Below are 20,986 nucleotides of genomic sequence, written 5' to 3'. Positions count from 1 at the left end.
TGTGATTCTTATTGGAAATGCTGTGTTTTGTAGTGGGGATAAACACAAGTTAATGCTGTGCTGTCACGTTTGCTGTGGAAATTGTAGCCTCTTAGGACTTATAAAATAAATTGTTTGTTTAACAGGTGGTTCACCGTTTTACACCGAGAGCTGCGTGCTGTCCATATTCCCTATAACTCTATTGCCTGAGCTGCGTGCTGTCCATATTCCCTATAACTCTATTGCCTGAGCTGCGTGCTGTCCATATTCCCTATAACTCTATTGCCTGTGGATCCATAATCACCGTTTGTTTTAGTCTTTGACTTGATATACTGATGATAAACAAGAAAATAAATGACATTTTAATGTGAATATTAATAAACTGTTTCTGTATTGCTTTTGCACATCAGCCTCCAGCTTGTTTCATTTTGATTGATAGCGTGGGGAAAGTCTCTAGTCTGGTGGGCAAATAGGTTCTCCCACACCTTTCAGATAAGTGGGAGTGGCGTAGTCATGTATAGGCCACATTAATACAAGCTTAACTCGTGTCACACTGTTCGCCAGCAGCAACATCCATCTTATTTGTTTTCAAGTAGCAAGGAATTCAAGCCAAACCGTTGCAACTCTGCCATCAATCATTATGTTAAGCCCACCTAACGACTCTATACACGATTTCATTGGCCTTAAGTTTCGATTTCTGGAGCTCACAAGCCAACGGACTAGCCCTGGCAGCAAATGTAATTTGCTGCCGCTAGGGGCGCGTCTAGATTTCTAGGCTAGTGTTCGAATGTAGGAGGTAGCGAATTGCGACACAGGTACGATGCTTTCTGGAAACAGGCGTAACAATGTTATGCTAGAGGTTCAACCAGGCGCTCAGGTGAAGTTATCAAGTCCTCAAGCGGTGCTTTGCCCTGAAGAAGACCATGTTCGGTCGAAACATGTTGGCTCAATATTTTAAATGACCTAAGCCAGATTCAATAAAGGCTTTTTAAAGAATTCCTTCTCCTCTTATATATTTGAGTGCCTGGGACCTGCTATTGCTTTAGGTGTAACAATGTTGTTTGGTCGCAAGTTGCGTCGTACCATGGTGGTTGAGCAACGTTGTTGCTAACTTTTCTAGAAACGACCCCCTGATTGGTGGAGTGCTAGCCCTTGACTAAACATTCTCGCACCATTAGCCCTACACTGATGCAAATTATGAACCCACTTGTATAAACTATCCTAACATATTTTTGCTATAACTAGTAGACTACCACACAGTTGCTGAATGGATGTTATTTCAGGTTAGTTTGCACCAACATACAAGTTTAACCAAAATCCTTAGTTTCTACCTAGCTAGCGAACATTACCAGCAGCCAGTTTCCATTCACTTTTCATTTACTGTAGGCTACTAACGTTACCTAGCTAGCTAGATTAACGGGCAAAAATAAATTATTTATTCCAAATAAATTATTAATTATTTATTCAAAGGAGTGTTTCATTGGTATCACACACAAGCAATGACAATGAAATACATAATATATATTTAGGGACTGTACGATATTTACGGGGGGGGGGAGGGCCGGTCGTCAGGGGGGGGGAGGGCCTAAGATAATTTTTTAAGCCTTAGGGGAAGGCCCAGGAGAAATTTTTTGGCCTGGGGGGAGGGCCGAGGAAAATTATTTTTTCCTGATCCATGATATTTTTTCCCCCTGATCAATGATCCGTTTTCGATATTTTAAAAGGTTTGTAGGCCAAAACATGATTCACGTCTCTTTGACAGAGTGGGCTGAATCTCCCACAACTCCCCTCGTAAGCTTGCAGGTCACCAGCGGTTATGAGTCATAAACCAAATATTTTAATGATATTCGGGTCATTTGCGGGCGGGTCAGTTAAAATTAATTAGGGCCCGAGCACCGAAGGGCGCAAGGCCCTATTGTTTTTGTAAGGATTATTAGGGCCCGAGCACCGAAGGGCGCAAGGCCCTATTGTTTTTGTAAGGATTATTATTTTTCACTATTATTATTAGGGCCCGAGCACCGAAGGGCGCAAGGCCCTATTGTTTTTGTAAGGATTATTAGGGCCCGAGCACCGAAGGGCGCAAGGCCCTATTGTTTTTGTAAGGATTATTATTAGGGCCCGAGCACCGAAGGGCGCAAGGCCCTATTGTTTTTGTAAGGATTATTATTATTATTATTATTATTATTAGGGCCCGAGCACCCGAAGGGCGCAAGGCCCTATTGTTTTTGTAAGGATTATTAGGGCCCGAGCACCGAAGGGCGCAAGGCCCTATTGTTTTTGTAAGGATTATTATTAGGGCCCGAGCACCGAAGGGCGCAAGGCCCTATTGTTTTTGTAAGGATTATTATTATTATTATTATTATTATTGTTATTCCACTTTTTTGCTTTCCTGTTTTTGAGGTGGTTAACATGGTCGAACACTCTTGAAATTTGGCACACACGTCAGGTGTCATGCATCGCAGTTAGGTACAAGAGCTTGACCCCGGGCGTGGCCCAGGGACTCGCTAGCGCCCCCTTAGGTGACTGATCCCGTGGTTGGCAAATATTTTGAGGTGGTTAACATAATCGAAAACGTATGAAATTTAGCACACACATCAAGTGGTACAGTGAATAGACAGGGATAAAAGCTTGGCACCGGGCGTTGCCCAGAAACTCCATAGCGCCCCCTTACGTCACAGTGACTTGTAGTTGGCATATAGTTTTAGATACACACACCAAATTTGGTGGGTGTATGTAACTCCCAAAAACAAACAACTTTTGTATTAACATGCCATTAGCCACGCCCACAGGTAGTGAGGTAATTGAGATTTTGTGCGTTGTGGACATGATCAATTTTAACGTACTCCTCCTAGACGGTTGATCCGATTCATGTCAAAGTTGTTAACATGCCATTAGCCACGCCCACAGGAAGTGAGGTAATTGAGATTTTGTGCGTTATGGACATGATCAATTTTAACGTACTCCTCCTAGACGGTTGATCCGATTCATGTCAAAGTTGGTATACATGACGCCGAGATGTTCCTGATTATAAATTGTGAAGCATTTTTTTGATATGTTGTAATTTGACGAAATGGCGAAATTATTAATTTTAATACCCTTCCACATAAACAATAAATGTGTCATAATTCACCATGCATGGCTTGAAATGTTTTAAATTTCACAGGTCATTGAAGACCATGTTAATGATAATATTCACATGCCCATAATGCATGTTTGGCATAGCGCCACCAACTGGCAACAGAAAGAATGACAATTATACTGATGTCACATGATCAATTTGAACATACTCCTCCTAGACGGTTTGTCAGATTCATTTGAAATTTGGCAAACATTATGCCAAGATGTCGCTGATGTTAAATTGTGAATGGATTTTGGAATGTTGTAATATATTTGATATGATTTTAATATCTCACCACATAAACAGGAAATGTGTCATAAATCACAGTGCATTGAATGAATGGTCTGAAACTTCTCAGGTTAATAGATATCATGATTATGATGATATCCAGACACCCAATGGGCCTGCCTGGCATAGCGCCACCACCTGGCCAAGCAGGAAATGTGCCAGAAATGGACAATGCCTTAAGTGATTGATCTGAAACTTTATAAAATATTGGATATCATTATTGTGATGATATTCACACATATAATTCACATGCCTAGCATAGCGCCACCATCTGGCCAAACAGGAAATATGCCAGAAATGCTCTATGCTTTGAATGAATGGTCTGAAACTTCTCAGGTTAATTGATATTATGATTATGATTATATCCAGACACCCAATGGGCCTGCCTGGCATAGCGCCACCACTTGGTCAAGCAGGAAATGTGCCAGGAATGGACAATGCCTTAAGTGATTGATCTGAAAGTTTTCAAACATTTTGGATATCATTATTGTCATGATATTCACATGTGTCATTTCAATGCCTAACATAGCGCCACCATCTGGCCAACCAAAAAGTGTATCAGAAATGTTCTTTGCTTAAAACGAATGGTCTGAAATTTCTCAGGTTAATATATATTATGATTATGATGATACTCATTGGGCCTGCCTTGCATTACGCCCCCACCTGGCCAAGCGAGTAAATGTGGCAGAAAATAAAATACAAAAGCAAATAGCACACGCATGAAATATGTAAATTTCACAAACGCACCACGTCGGTGCTTTGTTGGATTCCGACATGTCACGGGTTGCGGCCCGCAGGTGCTCGGGCCCGCCATTGCCGCTTGCGGCTATATTTAGGGCCCGAGCACCCGAAGGGCGCAAGGCCCTATTGTTTTTGTAAGGATTATTAGGGCCCGAGCACCGAAGGGCGCAAGGCCCTATTGTTTTTGTAAGGATTATTATTATTATTATTGTTATTCCACTTTTTTGCTTTCCTGTTTTTGAGGTGGTTAACATGGTCGAAAATGCTTGAAATTTGCCACACATGTCAGGTGGCACGCAACGCTGTTTGGTACAAGAGCTTGCCCCCGGGCATGGCCCAGGGACTCGCTAGCGCCCCCTTAGGTGACTGATTCCGTGGTTGGTATATATTTTGAGGTGGTAAACATGGTCGAAAACGCATGAAATTTAGCACACACATCAAGTGGTACAGTGAATAGACAGGGATAAAAGCTTGGCACCGGGCGTTGCCCAGGAACTCCATAGCGCCCCCTTACGTCACAGTGACTTGTGGTTGGCATATAGTTTTAGATACACACACCAAATTTGGTGGGTGTATGTAACTCCCAAAAACAAACGACTTTTGTATTAACATGCCATTAGCCACGCCCACAGGAAGTGAGGTATTTGATATTTTGTGCGTTGTGGACATGATCAATTTTAACGTACTCCTCCTAGACGGTTGATCCGATTCATGTCAAAGTTGGTATACATGACGCCGAGATGTTCCTGATTATAAATTGTGAAGCTTTTTTTTGATATGTTGTAATTTGACGAAATGGCAAAATTATTAATTTTAATACCCTTCCACTTAAACAATAAATTTGTCATAATTCACCATGCATGGCTTGAAATGTTTTAAATTTCACAGGTCATTGAAGACCATGTTAATGATAATATTCACATGCCCATAATGCATGTTTGCCATAGCGCCACCAACTGGCAACAGAAAGAATGACAATTATAGTGATGTCACATGATCAATTTGAACATACTCCTCCTAGACGGTTTGTCAGATTCATTTGAAATTTGGCAAACATTATGCCAAGATGTCGCTGATGTTAAATTGTGAATGGATTTTTGAATGTTGTAATATATTTGATATGATTTTAATATCTCACCACATAAACAGGAAATGTGTCATAAATCACAGTGCATTGAATGAATGGTCTGAAACTTCTCAGGTTAATAGATATCATGATTATGATGATATCCAGACACCCAATGGGCCTGCCTGGCATAGCGCCACCACCTGGCCAAGCAGGAAATGTGCCAGAAATGGAAAATGCCTTAAGTGATTGATCTGAAACTTTATAAAATATTGGATATCATTATTGTTATGATATTCACACATATTATTAACATGCCTAGCATAGCGCCACCATCTGGCCAAAAAGGAAATATGCCAGAAATGCTCTATGCTTTGAATGAATGGTCTGAAACTTCTCAGGTTAATAGATATTATAATTATGATAATATCCAGAGACCCTATGGGCCTGCCTGGCATAGCGCCACCACCTGGCCAAGCAGGAAAATGTGCCAGAAATTGGTAATGCCTTTATTTTTTGATCTGAAACTTTAAAAAATATAGGATATCATTATTGTGATGATATTCACATGTGTAATTCACATGCCTTATATAGCGCCGCCATCTGGCCAAAAAGTGTATCAGACATGTTCTTTGCTTAAAATGAATGATCTGAAATTTCTCAGGTTAATATATATTATGATTATGATGACACACAATGGGCCTGCCTTGCATTGCGCCCCCACCTGGCCAAGCAAGTAAATGTGCCAGAAAATAACATGCAAAAACAAATAGCACACACATCAAATATGTACATTTTACAAATGCACCACGTCGGTGCTTTGTTGGATTCTGAAATGTCACGGGTTGCGGCCCGCAGGTGCTCGGGCCCGCCATTGCCGCTTGCGGCTATATTTAGGGCCCGAGCACCCGAAGGGCGCAAGGCCCTATTGTTTTTGTAAGGATTATTATTATTAGGGCCCGAGCACCGAAGGGCGCAAGGCCCTATTGTTTTTGTAAGGATTATTATTATTATTATTATTATTATTATTATTATTGTTATTCCACTTTTTTGCTTTCCTGTTTTAGAGGTGGTTAACATGGTCGAAACCTCTTGAAATTTGGCACACACGTCAGGTGTCATGCATCGCAGTTAGGTACAAGAGCTTGACCCCGGGCGTGGCCCAGGGACTCGCTAGCGCCCCCTTAGGTGACTGATCGATCCCGTGGTTGGCAAATATTTTGAGGTGGTTAACATAATCGAAAACGCATGAAATTTAGCACACACATCAAGTGGTACAGTGAATAGACAGGGATAAAAGCTTGGCACCGGGCGTTGCCCAGGAACTCCATAGCGCCCCCTTACGTCACAGTGACTTGTGGTTGGCATATAGTTTTAGATACACACACCAAATTTGGTGGGTGTATGTAACTCCCAAAAACAAACAACTTTTGTATTAACATGCCATTAGCCACACCCACAGGAAGTGAGGTAATTGAGATTTTGTGCGTTGTGGACATGATCAATTTTAACGTACTCCTCCTAGACGGTTGATCCGATTCATGTCAAAGTTGGTATACATGATGCCGAGATGTTCCTGATTATAAATTGTGAAGGTTTTTTTCGATATGTTGTAATTTGACGAAATGACAAAATTCTTAATTTTAATACCCTTCCACATAAACAATAAATGTGTCATAATTCACCATGCATGGCTTGAAATTTTTTAAATTTCACAGGTCATTGAAGACCATGTTAATGATAATATTCACATGCCCATAATGCATGTTTGGCATAGCGCCACCAACTGGCAACAGAAAGAATGACAATTATACTGATGTCACATGATCAATTTGAACATACTCCTCCTAGACGGTTTGCTAGATTCATTTGAAATTTGGCAAACATTATGCCAAGATGTCGCTGATGTTAAATTGTGAATGGATTTTTGAATGTTGTAATATATTTGATATGATTTTAATATCTCACCACATAAACAGTAAATGTGTCATAAATCACAGTGCATTGAATGAATGGTCTGAAACTTCTCAGGTTAATAGATATTATGATTATGATGATATCCAGACACCCAATGGGCCTGCCTGGCATAGCGCCACCACCTGGCCAAGCAGGAAATGTGCCAGAAATGGAAAATGCCTTAAGTGATTGATCTGAAACTTTATACAATATTGGATATCATTATTGTGATGATATTCACATGCGTAATTCACAGGCCTAGCATAGCGCCACCATCTGGCCAAGCAGGAAATGTGCCAGAAATGCTCTATGCTTTGAATAAATGGTCTGAAACTTCTCAGGTTAATAGATATTATGATTATGATGATATCCAGACACCCAATGGGCCTGTCTGGCATAGCGCCACCACCTGGTCAAGCAGGAAATGTGCCAGAAAATGGACAATGACTTAAGTGATTGATCTGAACGTTTACAAACATTTTGGATATCATTATTGTGATGATATTCACATGTATAATTTTCATGCCTAACATAGCGCCACCATCTGGTCAACCAAAAAGTGTATCAGAAATGTTCTTTGCTTAAAATGAATGGTCTGAAATTTCTCAGGTTAATATATATTATGATTATGATGACACCCAATGGGCCTGCCTTGCATTGCGCCCCCACCTGGCCAAGCAAGTACATGTGGCAGAAAATAAAATACAAAAACAAGTATCACACGCATCAAATATGTACATTTCACAAACGCACCACGTCGGTGCTTTGTTGGATTCCGACATGTCACGGGTTGCGGCCCGCAGGTGCTCGGGCCCGCCATTGCCGCTTGCGGCTATATTTAGGGCCCGAGCACCGAAGGGCGCAAGGCCCTATTGTTTTTGTAAGGATTATTATTATTAGGGCCCGAGCACCGAAGGGCGCAAGGCCCTATTGTTTTTGTAAGGATTATTATTATTATTATTATTATTATTATTATTATTATTATATTAACTTTGTCTCAGAGCGTTTTCCTTTTTTGAGGTGGTTAACATGGTCGAAAACTCTTGAAATTTGGCACACATATCAGGTGTCACGCAAAGCAGTTAGGTACAAAAGCTTGGCCCTGGGCGTGGCCCAGGGACTCAGTAGCGCCCCCTTAGGTGATTGAGGCAGTGGTTGGCACATACTTTCAGCTAGACGCATCAAATTCGGTAGGTGTGTGTATCTCCCCAAGATGAACAACTTTCGTATGTACAATGCATTAGCCACGCCCAACAGGAAGTGAGGTATTTGGGATTTTGTGCGGACTAAAATGTGATGAATTGTGATGCCAGAAGACGTTCTTCCCATCGGTGAAAATGCATGAAATTTGGCACACACGTCAAGAGGTACTATGAATACACAGGGGAAAAGCCTTGGCACTGGGCTTGGCCCAGGAACTCCATAGCGCCCCCTTATGTCACTGTGACTTGTGGTTGGCATATAGTTTTAGATACACACACCAAATTTGGTGGGTGTGTGTAACTCCCAAAAACAATCAACTTTTGTATTAACATGCCATTAGCCTCGCCCACAGGAAGTGAGGTAATTGGGATTTTGTGCATTGTGGACATGATCAATTTTAACGTACTCCTCCTAGACGATTGATCCGATTCATGTGAAAGTTGGTATACATGATGCCAATATGCTTCTGATTCTAAATTGTGAAGCTTTTTTTGATATGTTGTAATTTGACGAAATGGCGACACTATGAATTTTAATACCCTTCCACGTTAACAATAATTGTGTCTTACTTCACCATGCATGGCTTGAAATGTTTTAAATTTCACAGGTCTTTGAATACCATGGTAGTGATGATATTCACATGCCCATAATGTATACTTGGCATAGCGCCACCACCTGGCAACAGAAAGAATGGCAATTACATTGATGTTACATGATCAATTTTAACATACTCCTCCTAGACGGTTTGTCGGATTCATGTGAAATTTGGCTAACATTATGCCAAGATGTTGCTGATGTTAAATTGCGAAGGGATTTTTGATATGTTGTAATATGTCATGATTTTAATATCTCACCATATAAACTGGAAATGTGTCATATAATCACAGTGCATTGAATGAATGGTCTGAAACTTCTCAGGTTAATAGATATTGTGATTATGATGATATCCAGACACCCAATGGGCCTGCCTGACATAGCGCCACCACCTGGCCAAGTAGGAAATGTGCCAGAAATGGACAATGCCTTAAGTGATTGATCTGAAACTTTATAAAATATTGGATATCATTATTGTGATGATATTCACACATATAATTCACATGCCTAGCATAGCGCCACCATCTGGCCAAACAGGAAATATGCCAGAAATGCTCTATGCTTTGAATGAATGGTCTGAAACTTCTCAGGTTAATAGATATTATAATTATGATGATATCCAGACACCCTATGGGCCTGCCTGGCATAGCGCCACCACCTGGCCAAGCAGGAAAATGTGCCAGAAATTGGTAATGCCTTTATTGGTTGATCTGAAACTTTACAAAATATTGGATATCATTATTGTGATGATATTCACATGTGTAATTCACATGCCTAATATAGCGCCACCATCTGGCCAAAAAGTGTATCAAAAATGTTCTTTGCTTAAAATGAATAATCTGAAATTTCTCAGGTTAATATATATTATGATTATGATGACACACAATGGGCCTGCCTTGCATATTGCCCCACCTGGCCAAGCAAGTAAATGTGCCAGAAAATAACATGCAAAAACAAATAACACACACATCAAATATGTACATTTTACAAATGCACCACGTCGGTGCTTTGTTGGATTTTGAAATGTCATGGGTTGCGGCCCGCAGGTGCTCGGGCCCGCCATTGCCGCTTGCGGCTATATTTATTATTATTATTATTATATTAACTTTGTCTCAGAGCGTTTTCCTTTTTTGAGGTGGTTAACATGGTCGAAAACTCTTGAAATTTGGCACACATATCAGGTGTCACGCAAAGCAGTTAGGTACAAGAGCTTGGCCCTGGGCGTGGCCCAGGGACTCAGTAGCGCCCCCTTAGGTGATTGAGGCAGTGGTTGGCACATACTTTCAGCTAGACGCATCAAATTCAGTAGGTGTGTGTATCTCCCCAAGATGAACAACTTTCGTATGTACAATGCATTAGCCACGCCCAACAGGAAGTGAGGTATTTGGGATTTTGTGCGGACTAAAATGTGATGAATTGTGATGCCAGAAGACGTTCTTCCCATCGGTGAAAACGCATGAAATTTGGCACACACGTCAAGAGGTACCATGAATACACAGGGGAAAAGCCTTGGCACTGGGCTTGGCCCAGGAACTCCATAGCGCCCCCTTATGTCACTGTGACTTGTGGTTGGAATATAGTTTTAGATACACACACCAAATTTGGTGGGTGTGTGTAACTCCCAAAAACAATCAACTTTTGTATTAACATGCCATTAGCCACGCCCACAGGAAGTGAGGTAATTGGGATTTTGTGCATTGTGGACATGATCAATTTTAATGTACTCCTCCTAGACGATTGATCCGATTCATGTGAAAGTTGGTATACATGATGCCAATATGCTTCTGATTCTAAATTGTGAAGCTTTTTTTGATATGTTGTAATTTGACGAAATGGCGAAACTATGAATTTTAATACCCTTCCACGTTAACAATAAATGTGTCTTAATTCACCATGCATGGCTTGAAATGTTTTAAATTTCACAGGTCTTTGAATACCATGGTAGTGATGATATTCACATGCCCATAATGTATATTTGGCATAGCGCCACCATCTGGCAACAGAAAGAATGGCAATTACATTGATGTTACATGATCGATCAATTTTAACATACTCCTCCTAGACGGTTTGCCGGATTCATGTGAAATTTGGCTAACATTATGCCAAGATGTTGCTGATGTTAAATTGCGAAGGGATTTTTGATATGTTGTAATATGTCATGATTTTAATATCTCACCATATAAACTGGAAATGTGTCATATAATCACAGTGCATTGAATGAATGGTCTGAAACTTCTCAGGTTAATAGATATTATGATTATGATGATATCCAGACACCCAATGGGCCTGCCTGACATAGCGCCACCACCTGGCCAAGTAGGAAATGTGCCAGAAATGGACAATGCCTTAAGTGATTGATCTGAAACTTTATAAAATATTGGATATCATTATTGTGATGATATTCACACATATAATTCACATGCCTAGCATAGCGCCACCATCTGGCCAAACAGGAAATATGCCAGAAATGCTCTATGCTTTGAATGAATGGTCTGAAACTTCTCAGGTTAATAGATATTATAATTATGATGATATCCAGACACCCTATGGGCCTGCCTGGCATAGCGCCACCACCTGGCCAAGCAGGAAAATGTGCCAGAAATTGGTAATGCCTTTATTGGTTGATCTGAAACTTTACAAAATATTGGATATCATTATTGTGATGATATTCACATGTGTAATTCACATGCCTAATATAGCGCCACCATCTGGCCAAAAAGTGTATCAAAAATGTTCTTTGCTTAAAATGAATAATCTGAAATTTCTCAGGTTAATATATATTATGATTATGATGACACACAATGGGCCTGCCTTGCATATTGCCCAACCTGGCCAAGCAAGTAAATGTGCCAGAAAATAACATGCAAAAACAAATAACACACACATCAAATATGTACATTTTACAAATGCACCACGTCGGTGCTTTGTTGGATTCTGAAATGTCATGGGTTGCGGCCCGCAGGTGCTCGGGCCCGCCATTGCCGCTTGCGGCTATATTTAAATATATATTTTCTACAAATAGGCCTACTTAAAATATCACGAGAAGGCTAGCATCAATACAGTAAAGCATCAATACAGTAAGTCAACAGTAAAGAAGCTGAAGACGCGAGTTAAAATAATAAAGACACCCCTTCAGGAAAAGCGATATAGGCTATGGGAAATATTGGGAAAAGTTCTTAAAGAAGATGACAGTAGTAGGCTACAAGTTATGGTCTATGTAGGCCTACTTCTTGCGAAGCCATTTAAAAGTATGACAGCCGAAACGGGCAGCCTGCAGGAATAAATCTTATGGCACAGACAGCCATATCTACCGGTATGTATATGTTCGCGCATGCATAAAAGTTACCTTAGTTCGTTGTGTTTCTGACTTTAAACAGTGGATGTGCTTTAGTAAAGCTTTGTGCTTCATTCAGCATTTTAAACCAGTTCTTACGCCAACGTTTTGACCAGCAATGTATCTCTCTTGCCTACCTTGCCTCCCCATTTCTATTTTCGAAAGAAGTATGTCCATGGCCAAATCTTATCCTAGTGTTCTAATCCTTGGTGGTTGCGTGCGTGCTTGCGCTCTTATTCTCATTCTCTCTCCTGCGCAAACATTATGTCCTGCGTGCCTGCGTGTAGTTCTACTGCATAAAGTTTCGCAAATAAATTAGTTTGTTTTACAGAAATGGACTACTGCATGCAGGCTATAACCAAAAGCACACATTTTGTAAATAAGCGGGTCGGATCGCGGGTCGGGTATAATTTTGTCCTAATTAATATTCGCGGTCCGAGTTGCGGTCGGGTTGATTAAAATATCGGGCGACCGCGGGCCGCTTGTGACCAAACCCGCGCAACACTGGTTTGTAGCCCCGTGTGTGTGTATGTGTGCTTATGACATTTGCTGGCCGTTTTAACCTTGTAAACGTCATTTTTTTTTACCAGTTTTATTTGATTCATGTAGGGGGGAGGGCCTAGGAGAATTTTTTTGAGCCGGGGGAGGCCCCTGGAAAAAAAAAATTGACCAGGGGGGAGGGCCAGGCAGAACATTTTTAACCCGATCGTCTGGCGACCGGCCCTCCCCCCCCCCCGCTAAATATCGTACAGTCCCTTACATGTATATTTTCTTTATTGCTTAATCAGAGAAGTGCGGAAATGACATTTCATTCCATTGGCGAATCCTTTGATTAATCTTTTCGGCTCTGAATCTTTTTAGCGCCGCCTGCTGTTATGCTGTCACACTTGCAACACGAAGTTGGTGCATTTTGACATCGTAAACATTCTCGAATAGAGAAAAGCAGTTAGCAGTAAAGCTATTAATTGGCTACATTTTGGTACCCCCTCTGTCCCTTGGTGCCCTTGTGCGTGATGCGCATGGTGAATACAATGTTGAAACATTTCATAGTTTCTTACCTATATTTGCCCTGATGCACTTGTTGACACAGACACACGCACTCGCTTTGGACTTCCCTGCTGCTGTTCCTTTTTATATTAGTCTACAAAGCAACTGGGACAGCGCGTGTAACTACAAAGTGGGGCCTGGGTCTGTAGTTGCGCGGCAGTTGCTGGGTAATAATGTGAACTCTATTTTTGCTGCCAATCAACAAAATGAATGCCTTTTATGTCTGTGCAAGTAGGCTACACGGGATTTGCTGTAGGTCTACGATAAACGCAACCAAGGACAAAACAGTTTGAAACTAGTAGAAATTAAACTATAATCAGAAGTTAATACCAAAAACCGGGACAAAAAAATATTATTAATTATCCGAGACAGTCACTCGAAAAAGCCTTTGCGATGCTTTATGCTCTACTGAGGTAGGCTTTAGAAATTTATTTTGAATTTGAGTGTAGCTAGCTCTGTCTAATCTGTCTTTTACATTCCCTCACAAATATAGCCCATGATACAGACATGGGTCACACCTAGATAGTCTTCTCGAAGTAGCCTAAGGCTGTTGTAAGTTAAACGTTTAAATAATGACAGAGGTAAATGCCGTAGGAAATAGCCTATGGTGATATCGCTTTTTTAAACATTTATTTCACTCTCGCTGGAGTGAACACACAGCATGCTGTTGCTATAGATGATCATTCACTTGAGTCAGACAGAATACGGGCGCTGCTTTCTCTGGTATTTCTGTTTCTGTCCCTCCGAAAACTGCGTTTAAATGGTGTTTTTAGTATTTTAGCCGTCAGATTTTTTTTTCGGGGGAGAAACATCCGGACCCCCCGCCAATATCATCCGCCCCACCTCTCAGAAAATATTTCCAACGTCCCTGACAGTATTCTGTTGCGCGGTTATGTGCGTCTGTCGGTGTCGGAGGTAGGCTACTGTCGATTTGTATAGTGCTTTTCACGGAGAGAGTTAAAATGTAAACAGATGACAGACACTTTTAAGAAGATGGTTGTTGACATCATCTTACCATGTATTGCATTAGGCCTATTTCATGATCGCTAAACGTTTTATTCATTTTAATGTTGTCACAGGTTGTTTAGCTGATGAAGTAAAAACGTATTTGAAGGCACAGCGTTCGCTTTCTGCGGACAGAACTTCGTGCATCAGCCAACTAGGCAGCTGCAGCATGAAGCCTAGTCATAACAATTCGTTATCTTCATATTTTTATTTTATATCTTCAACAATGTCGTTCTATTATAAAAAAAAACATTTGTAACAACACATTTTAGCTTATCACAGCTCAGCAGGTAGTGTCTAGATATCCACATATCCTAATATCTATTAGATTCATGAAGTAATGAACAATAAGGTTTAATGACTTACCGAAATATTACAACAGTCAAATATCACTTGGAAGACGATAACCCTTGACTATTAACGAAGGTGGGTCACACAAGATTCCCAAAATGGGTCACAAGATTCCCAAAAGCTTCTGCGTTTTCTGCGCACACTGTTGAACTGTTGAAAAACAAAGCATGTAATGTTCCATGTACTTTTATATGACTTCGCCAGGAGTACCTGGTGGACCTTTTGGGAGGCGTTTACTGTGACACCTGCCTTAGTTGGATTTGCATAGATTGGTGTAGCCTACTAACGGTGCGTTTCCCGTACAACTACCGAGGTTAGCTTTTTACTAACGTGGTACGATGCATCGTTCAACTAACCAACATGTAAGTTACGACTGTTTCCCAAAACCGTCGTACTTACATAGTAGGGGAGACCGGGGCTGGTTGGAACACTTTTCACTCTCGGTTATATTTCTCCGTCTTACAATGCGTTGAAATGGTCAAATTGTGATTAACTGAAAGCTTGGGATCTCAGCTACAAAATGTATACATTCAATGTCAACAAATGATCGATCCCTTGTTTTGAGTTATATATGATTAAAGTGGTGTTGTGCACGTGTTCCAACCTGCCCCATGCACGGGGTTGGTTGGCACATGTAGTCGGGGTTGGTTGGAACACCTATGTTATAGTCCTTTGCAGTACTCCTTTTGCTTTTGTTTGAAGTGCTCATCTATATCACTACCTGTAGGGCTTTGCTGATTTCTTTTCTGTGTGTTTTTCTTCAGTAGGGCCCACCGTCAAGACCAATTTGGTCCCTACCGATTTTTTTTTACTTCAAATATTTAAAAATGTTTGAAATGCTTCCAAATGTAAAACTATGTTCAGTAATTACAATAACAATGTTAAAATAAAGATTGATGATGTTTTTATGTGTAAAATACAAAGTTTATAGATTTGTCACAAAATAGCCATAGAGAATGTATGTGCCAACCAACCCCAAAATCAGTGTGCCAACCTGCCCCGCCCACATTAGGTCAAACTTTTTTGCACCAATGCTGTTAGCCTGCTAATATCGGTCACCTCAGGTTTTTAAACTTCATTTTAAATTATAGATGAGTCCCCTAGCAATCAATTATAATGAATATTTTTTATATATCCCTAACTATTACCCTTCTAGGATGTATTTAGTGGGAGGTGCATATTCTAAGTTTTGACACTACAAAATCAAAAAGTTGTTCTCACCTAAAGGGTCAATGACCTGGAGACCAGTTACATACGTGAGTTTACTCTACTCAATAAGGCCGTCAGTTTAGTGTTGGAATTTTGTTGCAGCTCCCTCTAGTAGGATATCAACAGTGTCTCAACCTGCCCTTGTTCCAACCAGCCCCGGTCTCCCCTACTTTGTTAGTTTGAACCATGTTGGTTTCAACCAACATAGTTCAGACTACAATGGTTGCAGATGTGTTCGGAGAATGTCGGGCTCTGTCGGTTAGAGCCGAACGCATGAAGTCACGTAAAAGTAATGACATTTGACATTGCATGACGTTTCCTGGGCCCAGCAGTTATAATATCAATAATAATAATAATGATAATACTTATTACAACAATAGGCAGTAATTTCAATAGGCCCTAGGCTATGTATGCTTTTAATATATATATATATATATATATATATATATATATATTAGGCTATTAATAATAATAGGCATAATAATGATAATTTTAATAATAACGTCACAGTCTATTGAACGTAGCCTACTAATTAACCTAATCAGTGAAACATAAATCGCCAACCGAGCAAATGTGAACAAATAAGTTACACATTTAATGAAACACACCGAATAGCCTATAGGCTAAATACTGGCCAATATTTTCATTTGTTGTAGCGTGACAATGTGGCATGAAAGGATAGACCTCTGCATTTCGGATCTTGTAGTCGTAGGTTCGAGCCTAGATAATGATCAATTAATAATGGTGTTGGAATCTTGGATAGGCTCAATCACTAAATATTCCTATGATCGTTTAGAACCTGTAGTCCTAGTTTTAACTACTGATTGGAGACCATATGCTTACTAGCCTAGGCTTAGGATAAATGTATATTATGTTCTATGAAAATTGGCATGGTTAGATTAGATTCAACTTTATTGTCATTGTGCAGAGCACAAGTACAAATACAACCAAATACAGTTTGCATCTAACCAGAAGTGCCAAAAAGGCAGAAAAGTGCAATGTGATATATAAAGTATAGACAGGTGGTGCATAGACAGGACAATAAATATAGTGCAGTGTAGACAGTAGTATACAGTTGGTTTGCAGAAGGTGGTTTAGAGTAATATAAATGAAATATAAATATGTGCAGTATCTTATCAGTTACCTTACAGTAAGAGCAGAATAAATGTGGATATGTAATATGAACAATGTTGAACATGTTGTTATGTAAATGCTTTGGGTTTCACTGTTCTAATAAGCGCTATATAAATGAATACTTTACTTTATGATTGCCCTTCATTTCACTGGAAGTTTTTCATGCCTTTATGCAGCATTTTTCCAATGTTGCCCTTGTTATGTGTTTTCACTGTGACACTGAAAATTGAATACTGTTACCACACACAAGTATTTCATGATATTTTAAATGCACAGATACAGTTTTTTTACCATTACTTTTCATCCATTGTAGTTATGAAGTTGTGTGTTGAATCACAACCACAAAATGACAGTTCACATAGCACAAATGTTTCAATGCTCAAATGGTTGAAGGATCCGCGCCAGCTGTACCAACATACACACACACACACACACACACACACACACACACACACACACACTCACACTCACACTCACACTCACACTCACACACACACACAGTGTTACTGTAGGCAACTAGGGAAAGACCTTGTGACAGCACGGAAAGACGGCTGACAGGAGGGAATAGACCCCGCCGGGGCTACAATGGGTTAGCAGCTCATTGTGGCAGTAGCCCAGGCTTCACTAAGCTATGGGCTGCACCCTACTAAGCTACAGTACGACATAATGAAAAAATACCCCTAGAGTCAGCGAGAGCAGGGGCGGAAGATCACTCACTTGTGATAGACATGGTTACTGACCCTGGAACGAATTTGATTACGAGTAAGGAAAACATGTTTGTGGAAGCCACTAGTTCAGAGAAAACTGAGAAAAAGCTGCAGATGTGTGTGTGTGGTTGGCAGAAGGTTACAAGTCTAAAGGGCCTGAAAATTCATCAAGGGAAAAAGAAGTGCTTGGTAGAGGGAACACAGGGTCCCCGCATTGATAGCTATTTCTTAAGAAGTGCATCAAGTCAGTCGGTTGAAGTCCAGCGACAGGAAGAAACCCACAGTTCGCAGGACATCAGTACCCCTGTTGTTGAGGTAAGTTCTAGCACTGAGGCAGAGAGAGAGGCCAGTCAGCCAAGGAGGGAGAAGATTAATGGTCATAGGCCTGGGGTTAGATGGCCAGGCGCAGCAGAATGTAGAATGTGGGAAGATGTTAATAGTGATTTGGTCAGTATCCTGGGTCAGCTCAAGGGGACGGCTGAAAGCAAATTAGAGAAAATGGGAGACATTATTTATAGCTATGGTAAGGAAAGATTTGGGACTATTGAGAGAAGGACAAAACGGCTACATGAGGTAGTTAAATCTAGGCGCCAGCAGGAGATAGATAAACTTATCAAGGAGAGGAGGCAGCTTAAGAAGCAGTGGAGAAAAGCTACAGATGATGAGAAGGAAGGTATTGACTGTCTACAGGCAGATGTGAGGGAGCGGTTAGTAGTGCTAAGAAGAGCTGAAAATATTAGGAAAAATAGGAAGAAGAAATCACGAGCCCGACTAGCATTCTATAAAGACCCATTTAAGTTTGTTAAGTCTTTATTCGTAATGCAGAAGAGTGGTAGTCTTTTGGAACCTAAGCAGAAGCTTGAGGAGTATTTAGAGGGAGTGCACAAAGATAGGGAGAGGTTCAGGGAGATGGTACTTCCTGCTGATATCCCACCTATTGGTGAATTAAGTAGCCAATGCGACGATAGTCCACCAAGGTGGAAAGAGGTGCAAGAAGTAATAAAACGTGCAAGGGCCTCTTCAGCCCCGGGACCTAATGGAGTGCCCTACCGGTTGTATAAGAGTGCACCAGATGTTTTAAGATTTTTATGGCAATTAATGAAGATAGTTTGGAAAAAGCAGAGTATTCCCAAGGCTTGGCGGAGGGCTGGGGGAATATTTATTCCCAAAGAAAAGGACGCAGTGGAGATTAATCAATTTAGGCCAATTAGTCTACTGAATGTTGAAGGGAAGGTTTTCTTTAGTGTGGTGGCACGGAGACTGACAAATTACCTTGAAAGGAATAAACTAATTGATACCACGGTGCAAAAAGCTGGAATTCCTGGCTTCTCCGGGTGCTTAGAGCATACCAGCATGATTTGGCACCAAATTCAATTAGCAAAGCGTGAGAAGAGAGACCTGCACGTTGTGTTCTTGGATTTGGCTAATGCTTTTGGGTCTGTGCCGCATAGTCTGTTGTGGGAGGCCTTTGATTATTTCAGAATCCCAGGTAGCATTAAAAGCCTAGTAAAAGCATACTTTCTGGATATTCAATTATGTTTTACTACAGCTGATTACACCACAGGTTGGCAACAACTTGAGATAGGAATCATGGCCGGATGTACCATCTCCCCACTTGCTTTTACAATGGCAATGGAGGTCATTATTAGGGCCTCAAAATGGGTAGTGGGCGGGGAGAAGTTGCAGGGAGGGCCACGCCTCCCCCCGATTCGGGCTTTCATGGACGACATGACAACCTTGACGACAACCGTTCCATGCACCAACAGGTTGCTGGGTAAGTTAAATAGTAATCTGCAATGGGCCAGAATGAAGGTGAAACCAAGTAAGTCTAGGAGTCTCTCAATTATTAAAGGGAAGGTAACAGATAAGAAGTTTGCTATAAATAAGGAGGTGATTCCCACAGTTCTGGAGAAACCAGTGAAGAGCCTGGGAAGGTGGTATGATGCAAGCCTTAGTGATAAATCACAGGTTGAAGACTTGAGACAGGTCACTAGGCAAGGTATTGCAAAAATTGACAAGTCGGGGCTGCCAGGTAAGCTCAAGCTGTGGTGTTTGCAGTTTGGTTTGTTGCCTCGGCTAATGTGGCCATTGACAGTTTATGAAGTTCCTCTGTCAAAGGTAGAGAGGTTGGAAAAAATGATCAACTCCTTTGTCAGAAAATGGCTCGGAGTCCCACGCTGCTTAAGCAGTGTAGCCTTGTATGGGAAGGGTATTGTAGAGTTGCCAATATCTAGTCTGACAGAGGAATTTAAGTGTGCTAAGGCTAGATTGGAATTGACTCTTACTCAGTCCAAGGACCCAGTGGTGAGGAAAGTTGCACCCTCAGTTAATGCAGGGAGGAAGTGGAACCCAGAGCAGGCAGTTAAGCAAGCTCAATCAGCATTGAAGCATAGAGATATAATGGGCCATGTGCAGCACGGGCGGGGGGGTCTAGGGGTGGGTGCAAGTAAACCCTTGTGGAGTAAGGCTTCTGCAGGAGAAAAGAGGAAAATGGTAGTGGAGGAAATGCATAGACAGGAGGAGGCTGTAAGATGTACTAAGGCAGTGTCGCAGGCAAAACAAGGGCAGTGGGTGAACTGGGAAGGGGTGGAAAAAAGACAGATTAAATGGAAAGATCTATGGGGCATGGAAGCTAGTAAGATCAGATTTATGTTAGGTGCTACATATGATGTGCTCCCATCTCCCAAGAATTTAAGTCAATGGTTTGGTGAGGATGATAAATGCATACTTTGCTCGTGTGTGGGCAGTCTCCACCATATCCTATCAGGATGCAAGGTAAGTCTCACCCAGGGGCGGTATACGTGGCGTCATAACCAGGTATTGAAATGTGTGGCAGCGGCAATAGAGGATAAAAGAAGAGAAGTCAATTCATTAGCAGCTAGTAAAGGGGTAAGGCAAATTAACTTTGTACGTCAGGGGGATAAACCTTGTTCCGCGAAGGCCAGGTGCAAAACCGGCCAGTTGAAAAATGGGGCGGGCTGGGAAATGAAGGTTGATCTTGGCCAGCAGATGGCGGTACCTCCACATATAGTGAGTACTAAGCTACGTCCTGACGTAATTCTATGGTCGGATTCAGAGAAGATAGTTTACTTCATTGAACTCACTGTTCCTTGGGAAGACAGAGTGGAAGTGGCCAATGAGCTGAAGAGAGCTAAATATACTGAAATAGCAGAGGAGGCAGCTAAGCGAGGTTGGAGTGCACGATTAAGGCCTATTGAAATCGGTGTACGTGGGTTTGTGGCCAGATCTGCTAT

General features: G+C 41.2%; 1 protein-coding gene across 2 annotated transcripts in view; it reads right to left on the bottom strand.

The window, feature by feature from the left end:
* The window catches only part of LOC143105763 (uncharacterized), a 50,321-nt gene extending 35,451 nt beyond the window's left edge, over positions 1 to 14,870 (bottom strand). The window contains exon 1 of one of the 2 annotated variants that reach the window (XM_076269871.1): positions 14,698 to 14,870. The gene's annotated coding sequence lies outside the window, so the exon portion shown is untranslated. The remainder of the gene's footprint in view (positions 1 to 14,697) is intronic. The other variant, XM_076269870.1, reaches the window with a different exon arrangement.
* Between the last annotated feature and the right edge of the window lie 6,116 nt (positions 14,871 to 20,986).

This window comes from Alosa pseudoharengus, unplaced genomic scaffold, assembly GCF_046254945.1.
Source record: "Alosa pseudoharengus isolate Yale_2024_CS ecotype anadromous, Long Island Sound unplaced genomic scaffold, YU_APseudo_1.1 YU_APseudo_1.1_scf_6, whole genome shotgun sequence".
Taxonomy (NCBI): domain Eukaryota; kingdom Metazoa; phylum Chordata; class Actinopteri; order Clupeiformes; family Clupeidae; genus Alosa; species Alosa pseudoharengus.
The sequence above is the reverse complement of the archived record's forward strand: the minus strand, read 5'-3'. Positions and strand labels throughout refer to the sequence as shown.